Below are 12,367 nucleotides of genomic sequence, written 5' to 3'. Positions count from 1 at the left end.
CCTGTCCTGGAGGCACCCCTGCCCTGCACATTTTTATTGTCTCCCTTATTAGACACACCCAAATAAGGTCTCGCGGTCTCTACTAATGAGCTGATGATTTGAAACAGGTGTGTTAGATGAGGGAAACATTCAAAATGTGAAGGGCAGGGGTGCCTCCAGGACAGGTTTGAAAACCACTGCTTTAGGGAACTGTGCGTAAAAAGGCACTGTTTTGCAACCAATTTGCACAGGACCATGTCTGAAATACTTTTTGGCAGCTGTGAGCCCAAAAAAAGCTAACGTGGGAGTGTGGCAGCATTGCGTCAACGCTCAGTCGGTCTCTTTAGGGCAATGGTTTTCAAACCTTTCCTGGAGGCACCCCTGCCCTGAACATTTTGTATTTCTCCCTTATTAGACACACCCAAATCAGGTCTTGCAGTCTCTACTAATGAGCTGATGATTTGAAACAGGTGTGTTAGATGAGGGGAAATGCGAAATGTGCAGGGCAGGGATGCCTCCAGGACAGGATTGAAAACCACTGATCTAGGGATGTGTGAGTAAAAGGGCAGGAGCCAACTTGGAGAATGCGGGCATCGATCCCGCTACCTCTCGCTTGCACCTACTGCTTCCCACCGACTGAGCCAAAGTAAGCCCAAAGTAAGCCCACATGAGCCAATCGCGTTTCGCCTGTGGCTTACTTTTGACCAATCGCGTTCCGCCTGTGGCTTACTTTTGACCAATCGCGTTTCGCCTGTGACTTACTTTTGATCAATCGCGTTTCTCTTCCGTGGCTTACTTTTGATCAATCGCGTTTCTCTTCCGTGGCTTACTTTTCTCCAATCGTGTTTCTCTCCTGTGGCCTCCTTTTGACCAATCGCCGGTCGTTGTTATTGTCATCTTTGTTAAAGGTAAGGCTATTACTTCATTCATTGAAAATTGGTCATTATTTGTTCATATACAGTGTGTATTTTTGGAAAATGAATCGTGTCTGTATAGCTAGCTAGCATGTACAGTTCATGCTTTCTTCAGTACCTGTGAACCTGTAACTTTTCACATGATAAATGATCAGATAAGTTAAATTTATCGACCGTCAGCTAATTAAGCTATGCTACTGTCAACAAGGATGTGTTTATTGTCTAAGAAATCATGGTTTCTGGGCCCTATGAATGAAAATAATGATTAAACTATTTACATTTATATTTGGTATTAACACATAATAACACACACACATTTTAATTGTAAAAATCTTTACCAAATTGTTGTGGAGATATGGAAAACTGCATTTACCAAGAAATAATTTATATTTTCTAAAATAATGTAATAATAATGACTTTTTTTTATAAAAAAATCATTGAGAGTCTTAACTAAAAACAAACAAAAAAAGGCCAAATGTATCCATATGGGCCAAAGTATGTGGAAATAGTGCTCATTTTAATTTAGGTAGACCAGAAAGTTAAAAACACAGAAAAATGGCTGAGATTTTAAGAGGTAAAAGCACCTGGTGTAACCCTGGGGTAAGATGACAACATTTGAAGTATGATATATTTAATGTAATATTTTGTAGCCTGGTGTGTGTGTAATCATGGTTTAAGATGACAGCATTGAAAATAAAAGGAAATTTCAGACTTCATATTTACGTAACATATTTTATATGTCAGGGATTCCTGTCCTTTGTAGAAAACTCATCTTCAGGACAGTTTATGTCATGGCCATGTTTATTACCACAGTAATATAGTTTATGCGTAGCTTGTTAAATTATTGTTACACACTTAACATACAGGTGTCTTTTAGATTGCAAAAGGTAGTAGTCTTTTTCTGATTTTCATTTCAGAAAATGTATGCATATCCCTCTTTTCAAAGCCAATCGGCAACATCAAGCCGACTCCTCATGGCACCTTCGGTGGAGGCGAGGCGCCTTGAAAATGTGGAGTCTGGAAGGGCCAAACCTAAGGAGGAGGTGCTGTCAGAGGCCAGTACTTTTGTCAGCACAAACGGTGGAGACCCCAGTGACCAGTTTTGCGGCGCAGACAACACCCCTGTCAGAAAATAAACAACTGTTCCTACAGTACACTTCTCAAATTAGAGAGATGGCAGAAGAAGTGGAGAAGTATCAGAGGAAGCAGGAAATGCAGGCAGAAGCCCGGCAACTGGAGACCAGGGCTGCTTGATGGTGGAGTTTGGTGACTTCCAGGGCCGGTCCATGAAATATGTTTATGAGGACCAGAGCAAGGAGGCTAAAGCCCTCATCAGGTACCTCGTTAAGGCAGATGCCAGGCCCAAAACCAACATGGCCATTTTCAAGACATATGTCCTGAAAAGACGGGCTTCTGCTGTGGGCACCAGCGTACGTAAGCCTGCACCTCACGCTGCAACCTCCAGTGCTTCTGCAACCACTGCACCTCCACCTGCAGCTATCCAAACTGGTGTACAGAAGACCGCAACTGTGAAAGCGCTGTTGGCACGTGGCAAAAATTTGTCGCCTTCACAGCTGGCGAAAAAACTCACGTCACCAGTTAAACCCTGTGAGTAGGAGTGTGAATATAGAATTTTACCTACAGCATTTCTACATATATTAATTTATCATTATGGCAAACCTGTCAACTTGCCGTTTCCAGATCCATTATTGCAGTCCACTTTACCTCCTCCAGCAGCAGAACCCCCAGCCAAACATTTGCCCCCCATGCAGCTTTTCGCTACTGGTAAGTAAGCACCATCTTACATATGTTTGTCTCTGTGTATTGTTCACAATGATAGTTTTAACATTTGTGCTCCAGGCAAGTCCGTTCCCACTGCTGAAGATGACGATGAGGAGCTGGTATTTGCTGCATCACAATGTGAAGCACAGCTAAATACAGGTGTGGCATATGACACAAATGCACATATTACAAGAATGTTTTGTGAAAACACACTGAAAAGCGTTATTTCTTGGGGGAAAATTATCAACATTTTAAAATATGTTTTGTTTACAATACAGAATTACATCATATCATGCCTCAAGCGGGATGCTTTCTTTGAGTGCACTTCTTCAAAACCGTAAGGATGTTCCAAGGTGTCAGTGTATTTATTTGTGTTTCCGAACTTACCCGTTGTTAGATAATCACCAGATCACTTTTTCACACCGCTTGCTCTTCTCACACACTCTTCAGCTCTCCCTGAGCAGACAGGATGGTGGAGATTCATTGTTCTAATGATTAGAGGAACAGTTTTTCCTTACTCTATCTGTGTATGCTTCATGTCCGTGGGCTTCGTTGCTTTACACTTAATTCATCACACCACATTTTCCTTCCTCCATTCCATCTGATCCTCATTCTCAGTGAGCTGCACTGATTCCATTCTCCTTAAATTAATATAGTGTATGCTGTGTTCTTTGCTTCCTTAACACTAGTACCACTTTCTTCACTCTCGTTCCTTAATATAACATAATAATTATGAATACTTGTCCAAAAATTGTGCTTTGCAGGCTGTTTGTGCGCTGCATTTATGGCATTTTACTATCAAATGCAACAGTCATCCTTATTGTTTTTTTTTTACTATTCACTCAGAGGACTGTGCTGGTCCATCTCCATCAGTGGAAACTGCCAAGGCACCAGCTCCTTCACATCACCAGCCACCAGCTGAGCTTCCAAGTCACTGGAAAGATCAACTTCCACCTTTCCAGCATGAGTGGATCCGGAACACACTATTTAAGGCCAACCCACGAACCGGCAAGTCAGAACTAGTGTCCCAGCTGAAACTTTGGTGGTATCCTCCTCAGCCCCCTTTAATAAACACTCAGCCCCCTGCCTCACCTGACCTCTTCTTCTGGCCCCTTTTCTTATGGATGACGCTGAAGATGTGGTTATTTCCTCTTGTCTGTGTTCGCCCAGACTGTGGTAAGCACAAACTAACAGCGGCAGGAATTTACGGTACCGTGCGTAAGGTCTTGGACATCGACGGGTGGTATGACCTTGCCACTGAGTATCTGGAGTGCAAACGCTGCAAAAAGAAATATCCTGCCTGGTCTGAGGACATCCTAGGACAGCTGGATATGGGCCACCGCAGTCAGTTTCCAGCTTTGCTGACATACAGGTAATTCATAATGACAATCATTCATTATTAGGTGCTTTTATATGGGTTATTTTTTACCAACTAAAGCATTTGCATGATTATACTGTTGTTTCCTTAGATACTCATGTGACAACCGGGTGCTGAGGATGATGAGGGAGAGGACACTGGGCAACAGTGTGACTCAGCTTTACAGGAAGCTGATGGAACAGCACAGTGAGGCATGGACACAGCGTGTCTTGCAGTACCTGACTGCCTGCGAACCATTCACAAGGTCCTCCCTTGTGCAGCCTCCTGTGTTTGCTGATCCTCCACTTTTACCTGCCCTGCCTAAACCTAAGTGGCTGTTAGCCGTGTATGCCAGGGATGTTCTGGGGCGACTGCACGAGGTCAAGGCCAAATTAACATCTGTCTTTGGCTGTGTTCTCAAGATGGATTCGACAAAAAAGGTATCAAAGCCCTGTTTATATCCAGAAATTTGCCAGATATGGATATGTGTGTGATGTGCGTACATAAAGAGCACATCTTTTCTTTTTCCCAATAGGTCACAAAGAAAACTTGCCGGTGCTGCTTCAGGAACAGCTGCCTGGTGCACAAATGTCGGAAATGAACACGGCCAGGTCCTTGTCTCTGTGCTGACAGCTGCCGAGGGACATGGACTAGACTCCATGGCAGCTGGTCTGATGAAACGCTACCGAGAGGCAGGAGAGGCAGCCCCAAAAGTGATGTACGTGGACAGGGACTGCTGCAGTCAGTATGGCCAATCGCGGGTGAAGATCATGTTTTCGGAGTGGGATGAGCTTGTAGTGCGCCTCGACATCTGGCACTTCATGCGGCGATTTGCTGCAGGTGTCACGACAGAGGCTCATCCACTCTACGGGATCTTCATGGCACGTCTGTCCACGTGCATCTTTCAGTGGGATCCAGAGGATGTGGCTGCTCTTCGCTCTGCAAAAGAGAGTGACCTGGCGGCAAAGAAGACTGGCCACATCTCAGAAAAGGCGGTCAGTGCTCGCATTACCCGGAGGGAGTTGGCACTGCACTGCCGGAGGAGGACCAGGGGGGTGGAGGAGACCGCCAGATTGATTGGGTCACTGATTGATCAGTTTGACAGTGCGGATGGGAAGGACACCCTGGGAGTTCCTCTGCTGGACCACGAACGGATCCAGCAGATATGGAAGGAACAGCGCAAGCACGTCCAGTGTATACAAGACCCAGAGGACTTTCCGCTGTACATGAAGACAGGGACACTGAAGAAAGGCGGCGTGGAGCTGTGCTGCTACAGGTGTGCTCGTGGCTCTACCTCCTTGGAGTCGTTCCACCTCCACCTGAACCGTTTTATTCCAGGTATTACATGCATATGGATTATTATTTTTCTGTAGAAAATATAAGCACTGTAACTGCTTCCATCACTTTAAAGTAATGCCGCATTAATAAATGTCACACTCTACATTACAATTACTTTTTAATGTCATTAGCATTGACAAAGCTGTGTTGACTAACAAGTCACTAGTAATACAGGAATAAGTGACAATCATTTTTAATTTAGTTACACAACTCTATTAAATGTAGTATACAAGTTACTTCAGAGCACCTTATGTGTAGTACATATATTGTACATATGTGACATATAAAACCCTTTTTTATATATTTTTTAATATTATTTAACTTTTAGGAACCAGTGCCAGCGATGCACATTTTCAGGCCTATCTCCTTGAGGGCTTGATGCGTTGGAATGATGACCGAATGGAAGATGCCATAAAACGGGCGTCCTCCATTCGGACATATGGCAGAGCCATGAGAGAGGCTGTGGACCGGCTTAGCCGAACAGTCTTTGGGAAGCCCTGGGATGAGCGCTATCGCCCTCCTGGAGCATATACAGGTAATAAATTTAATTTGTTCTTTTGCAATATTCTATTAAGTTATCTATTTAGCCTCCAATGTACATGATAAATTATTAAGAGCACTTTTTTTCTTTTTTTATTATTTTATTATTGTAGGTGAATTGCTGGGAATCGAGTACCTTTACAGCCAGACTGGCAAAACACTGACTCCAGTGCTCCAGAACCCAGAGGAGGAAGACCGGCTGGTGGAGGAGGTTGATGATCAGGACCTGCTAGATGAGGGGTTTGAGGAAGAGAGCATGGAGGACATCACAGTTCCAGTGCTGTATGAGGATGACCCCTGCCGTGATCTCAGAAACAGCCCCTCATCTTTGCCTCTGCCTCAGTCCCCAGCATCACTGGCTGAGCCGTCCACATCATCTGGAGGAGAGGGACAGTGTGACGAGTGGGGCGGGGCCGAGGGACATGGGAGCGAGGCCGGTGGAGTGGTTGGAGATGAGCTACACCTGTTCGACCCGCCGGTCTCGAGGCCCCACGATAGGGAGGGGCGGCTGCCGTCCGTGAGGGAGCGGAGGAGTCTGCGCCGTTCGCCAGGTGGCCGGAGCCTGCTGCCATCCGCCGGAACGGGGAGGAGCAGGGAACGGGGGACTCCTCCCGGCTGCCCAAAACCGGAGGAGCCGTCGCCGTCCACCGGGCGGCGGAGGAGTGTCGTGCCGTCCGCCGAGGGCCGTCCAGTGCCACCGCCAGGCAACGCGGAGGAGATCATCCAGCTGGTGGAGGGCTGAGCAGCTGTGCGTCTGGGAACCGGAACCCGGAGGGGGGGGGGGGGGAGGAGAGCGCAGTCTCGGGAGTACCCCCCGGCCTGCGAGGGGCGATGGGGGTATGTGACGAGTGGGGCGGGGCCGAGGGACATGGGAGCGAGGCCGGTGGAGTGATTGGAGATGAGCTACACCTGTTCGACCCGCCGGTCTCGAGGCCCACGGAGGAGATGGAAGGATATAAAACTGGAGCGACGACAGTGAAGGACGAGAGAGGACCAGGCCTGGGCTTTTAAATGTGTTTTGGTTTTATTTTGTGCGCACCAGTCGTCCGTGAGGGGCTGGTGCGCTGTTTTGTGTTTATTTTGAAATTAAATGTTATTTGATTGTCCGCCTGTTCCCGCCTCCTTCTTCCGGATGAATATGAAAGGTTTTATCATTAAAGTGGTGCCGAAGCCCGGGAGAAGGAGGGACGCGCTGCTGAAGATCCCTCGCCGCTGTGGTGAATCCGCGGTGCCAACGAGCAGGCGAGGAGTGTGCCGCCATGGACGCTCGAGGCGGTGGGCTGGTGCGAGTTGCCGGGGACGGGCGAGCTCGCTACCGGCCACCCACGATAGGGAGGGGCGGCTGCCGTCCGTGAGGGAGCGGAGGAGTCTGCGCCGTTCGCCAGGTGGCCGGAGCCTGCTGCCATCCGCCGGAACGGGGAGGAGCAGGGAACGGGGGACTCCTGCCAGCTGCCCAAAACCGGAGGAGCCGTCGCCGTCCACCGGGCGGCGGAGGAGTGTCGTGCCGTCCGCCGAGGGCCGTCCAGTGCCACCGCCAGGCACCGCGGAGGAGATCACCCAGCTGGTGGAGGGCCGAGCAGCAGTGCGTCTGGGAAACGGATTTTTTTTTTTTTTCTCCTCTCTCCCCTCTCTCGTCTCTGTCGCTCCTCCTTCCATCTCCTTTCCTCTCGCCTCGCCTGTCCTACCCCCAGGTTCCCGCAGGTCCCCGTGAGCGGTCCCCCCCGGAGGGAGGGGGGGGGGAGTAGAGCACAGTCTCGGGAGTACCCCTCGGCCTGCGAGGGGCGATGGGGGTATGTGACGAGTGGGGCGGGGCCGAGGGACATGGGAGCGAGGCCGGTGGAGTGATTGGAGATGAGCTACACCTGTTCGACCCGCCGGTCTCGAGGCCCACGGAGGAGATGGAAGGATATAAAACTGGAGTGACGACAGTGAAGGACGAGAGAGGACCAGGCCTGGGCTTTTAGTTGTGTTTTGGTTTTATTTTGTGCGCACCAGTCGTCCGTGAGGGGCTGGTGCGCTGTTTTGTGTTTATTTTGAAATTAAATGTTATTTGATTGTCCGCTGGTTCCCGCCTCCTTCTTCCGGATGAATATGAAAGGTTTTATCATTACAGACAGCATCTCGCCCCTGCCTCTTCAGTGCTGTCACAGCCATCTGACACTGGAAGCAGTGTCTCCGGCGAGGCTCAGGTAAGACACTCTAAGGGCTTTATTTTGTTTCAGTCTCGTTTTATTCCAAATACACTACAAGCAAGGTGTTTTTTTTTAAGCCTGCATTTATTTGATTCAAAATACAACAAAAGCAGTAATATTTTGAAATATTTTTACTATTTAAAATAACTGCTATCCATTTGAATATATTTAAAAAAGTAATTCAGTCTTGTGATTTCAATGCTGAATTTTAGCATCATTACTCAGGGCACACGATTCTTCAGAAATCATTCCAATTTGCTGCTAAAAAAAAACCGGGTGCCGTGTGCTATATTATTATTATTAGGTTAAAAATAGCTTCTAGAGATTTTTTGTTTAGGTTTCTTTGATGAATAGAAAGTTCAGTATAAATTGTAACATTATAAATGTCTTTATCATCTATTTAATGCGTCCTTGCTAAATAAAAGTATTAATTTCTATAATTTAATACTAAATATATAATGATTTAAATGTTCTGACTCCACACTTTTGGATGGTATAGTGTATAATGTTAAAAAAGCTTTTTATTACAGATAAACTCTTATCTTGGATCCTTCTATTCATCAAAGAATCTTGAACAAAATGTACACAACTGTTCTAAATATTGATAATAATATCAATAAAAAAAGGTTTCTAGAACAACAAATCAGGATATCTGAATGATTTCTGAAGATCATGTGACACTGAAGACTGGAGGAATGATGCTGAAAATTCAGCTGTGCATCACAGAAATAACTTACACTTTAAACTATATTCAAATAGAAAGCATTTTTATTTTAAATAGTAAAATTATTTCACAATATAATGGCTTTTGTTGTATTTGAATAAAATAAATGCAGGCTTGTTGAGCAGAATTCTTTAAAAAATGTAAAAAAAAATATTTCTGTTCAAAGGCTTTTGACTGAAAGTGTATATTAACACTAATCTGCATTTACTAGGGAGCAGTCATTGGACCTGATGGCATCGCTGGGTGGGACAAGGTCCAGGATCTGGCTGGTTTCCTGGTGGGTCTTCGTGAGGCTCCTTACCTCACCGACCTGCAGGTGACAGAGGCCATCCAGCTGTGGACAGCTCTCCCTGACGTTGATAAACAGCGGGTCAACTATCAGCCTCGACATCAGCCTCAGCTGACACATGGGCGCTTTAAGGCACCGAAGCGGTCCGGAGTCACACCGGGTGTGGAGAGTGTGAAACGTTGTCTGATTGGACATCCTGGGGGTCCAGCACAGTGGCCCAGCACCAGCCGCTTGGTTGAGGCCATTTGTATGAAGCTGTGTGCTTTACACAAGTCACCGACCAAGAAGGCTGGAGTTTGCACCCCCAGGTGGTCTAAAATCCTTTCAGATTACCACCACATCCGAGACCTGGTGCTTAACAGTCGAAGGCTGATGGATGAAACAATGATCCAGCTGTTTGAGCTGAACCAGAGGACACTCATTCAGTGGTAAGCAAGGCACATTATTTGGTTCCAGGGAACTGAATACTTTTGTACACACACACACACACACACACACACACACACACATATATATATATATATATATATATATATATATATATATATATTTTACAAGTAATTTACTTTCAGGTTTCAACGGCAGCAGAAGAATCAGGAAATGAGTGTCCTCGCCCAGGGACTGACTCCATCTGACCCAATTGATGTGGCTGATATGCAGCTTCCTCTGCCGAGGGAAAAATTGGATGACGTGCCATCAACATCAGGCCCAAAACATCAATTTATCCTTCCGCCAAATCGAGAAGGACAGGCTTCAATTCTGCGACCGGGTCGCCGGCCCACTGCTGCCAAAAAGGAGTGCCCTATCGCACCCGTCCCCACAGCAGCAGGAGTTGTGCAGCCCATTTCAGCACCTGGGTCACTGTTAGGCACACTAATCCTTAACCCAGACATGACTGTGTCGATGGTGATTTCATCTTCTGGTGCTTTGACATCCGGTCCAGGCCCAGCTCCGCCTGCTCAAGCGCCTGCTCCAGCGCCTGCTCCAGCGCCTGCTCCAGCGCCTGCTGCTTCTGTGTCCCGTTACACCCAGAGGAACAGGCGCCGGCGGGGCCTGGAGACGGAAAGCGGAGTCCATAAGAGGAAGTATGTGCGAGGGGTAACTTTTAACAAGTGCAGCGAATGTAGGCAGCCCAAAACTAAAGAGTTTGGTCATAGCCGATATGGGAATGCCACATTTTGCTCACGCTCCTCTAATGGAAAAACTTTAGATGATTAGTTGGCAGAACAGCGGCAGGCAAAATAAATGACAAACTCCGCCTCCATAGAAAATAATTTATTTCCTGTGTATATTTTGTATATATTATGTGGGCCCACTCTTTTCATATATTTTTTTTAATATAAGTAGTACATAATATCTTTCCTGTATATATATATATATATATATATATATATATATATATATATATATATATATTGTTTACATTATATGGGCCCACTCTTTTCATATTTTTTTTATATAAGTAGTACATAATATCTTTCCTGTGTATATATATATATTGTTTATATTATATGGGCCCACTCTTTTCATATTTTTTTTATACAAGTACATTATATCTATCCTGTATATATTTTGTTTATATTATATGGGCCAACTCTTATCATATTGTCCTTTTTATATTGTGTGTATGTGTGTGTGTGTTCATTTTAATAAAAAATTTTGTATATATTACTTGGGCCCACTCTTTTATATTGTTCTTTTTATATTGTGTGTATGTGTTTGTATTCATTTTAATAGAACATTTTTTTTGATCAGATAAAAAAAATCTGCTAAATCATATCAATCAAATCATATCCACACACACAAAACATATTTTAAGAAACGTTTTTTATTAATTCTATTTAAACACAAACATGAAAAAAGTTTTTTTTTAATAATACACACACAAATCTATGTAGTATAAAAGCAATCAATGGTATGTCATAGATAACAAAATAAAAGTCTCGGTTTATTGCACGCTTAACAATACACGTCGTGGACATATGACGTCACGGCTCATCTGAGAGAGCACGGGTTCGAATCCAGGCCGCGGAGGGTAGAATTGTTTCACATGTAATAACAACTCTTCAAAACGCGTCTTTTTCGTTTGCGTGCGGGGCTCAAAGATTGGACCCCTTCCTATGCTAAGCGAGCGCTCTACCATTTGAGCTAATTCCCCTGGCCTTTCAAGAATGACGAGCATAGCTTGGAATGATGGGTTTGATGCAAAGAGGCTGTCCCTCCTCTGGGCTTGCTCCTTTGCACTGGCCGAGATTATGTGGTCGAATTAACAAAGAGATTGAGCTTTTGTGTTTAAGGACCTTCTCTGTCTTTTTACGCCAGTATGCATGTGTATGGATTCTTGTATTATGTAGGCTACCTTGGAACACTCGGATCATGCAGACAACTTCTCACCTCCTTTGCTCACACTGACTTAAAGTCTAAGGAAGCGGTTCTCAATTCTAGTCCTCGCTCCCACCAGGTCTGCATGTTTTGCATGTCTCTCTTTGTTAGCACACCTGATTCGGATAATCAGCTCATTAGAAGTGAGCTCCTAGTGATTGACATGGTCCCTACACACTGTTCATTGCTCCCCCCTCCCTGAGCAGGGGAAATCCGTCAAAGTATACTTCACTTTGGAACATTGGTTCACGGATTTGTGCTGCGCAACTTCTTCACACATGAAGAAGTGTGACATCATTTACCTCGATACACCACTGTATTACTCACTATAAATTGAACGTTTACATACGCTTTGAACTTGAATCACGGAGGGATGTCATGTGATGTCCAGTTCTCAGGGCACTTACGTTCGAATGGAACAAATGTCTGAAGCTATACGAGAAGCTTACAAAATGTGAAGAGCAGGGGGCGCGAGGACTGGAATTGAGACCCGCTGGTCTAAGTGACATCTGACCATTTCAGCTGTCCTCCCTAACATCCCTCTACATGTTAGATACAGCCCCATTTTTAGGTCAATTAAGAGGCCAACTTGCATTCGTTAGCCTTTCACACTGTCTCGAGGACTTTGATTGCTTCCACGTTAGTTCATGTTCCTTCTTTTGTTGTTGGTGAAATAGCTATTTTTTCCTGTCTTTGGGCAAGAAGGCTCGTTGGTCTAGTGGTATGATTCTCGCTTTGGGTGCGAGAGGTCCCGGGTTCAAATCCCGGACGAGCCCTTGTTCAGGTTAAAATGTTAAGCTTTATTGTCTCATTGCATTCACAAACATTATGGCAGGTTTTTTCCAATCAGGTAGACACGGATGGCTAAGC

The 12,367-nt window shown here is 45.4% G+C and overlaps 1 non-coding gene across 1 annotated transcript; it reads left to right on the top strand.

Annotated features, from left to right (window-relative positions):
* The first annotated feature begins 12,201 nt into the window (after positions 1-12,201).
* Positions 12,202-12,273, top strand: trnap-ugg (transfer RNA proline (anticodon UGG)). The gene has a single exon. It is a non-coding gene; the product is annotated as a tRNA-Pro (tRNA).
* Positions 12,274-12,367: the final 94 nt, after the last annotated feature.

This window comes from Carassius carassius, chromosome 8, assembly GCF_963082965.1.
Source record: "Carassius carassius chromosome 8, fCarCar2.1, whole genome shotgun sequence".
In the NCBI taxonomy this organism is placed as follows: Eukaryota; Metazoa; Chordata; class Actinopteri; order Cypriniformes; family Cyprinidae; genus Carassius; species Carassius carassius.
The sequence above is the reverse complement of the archived record's forward strand: the minus strand, read 5'-3'. Positions and strand labels throughout refer to the sequence as shown.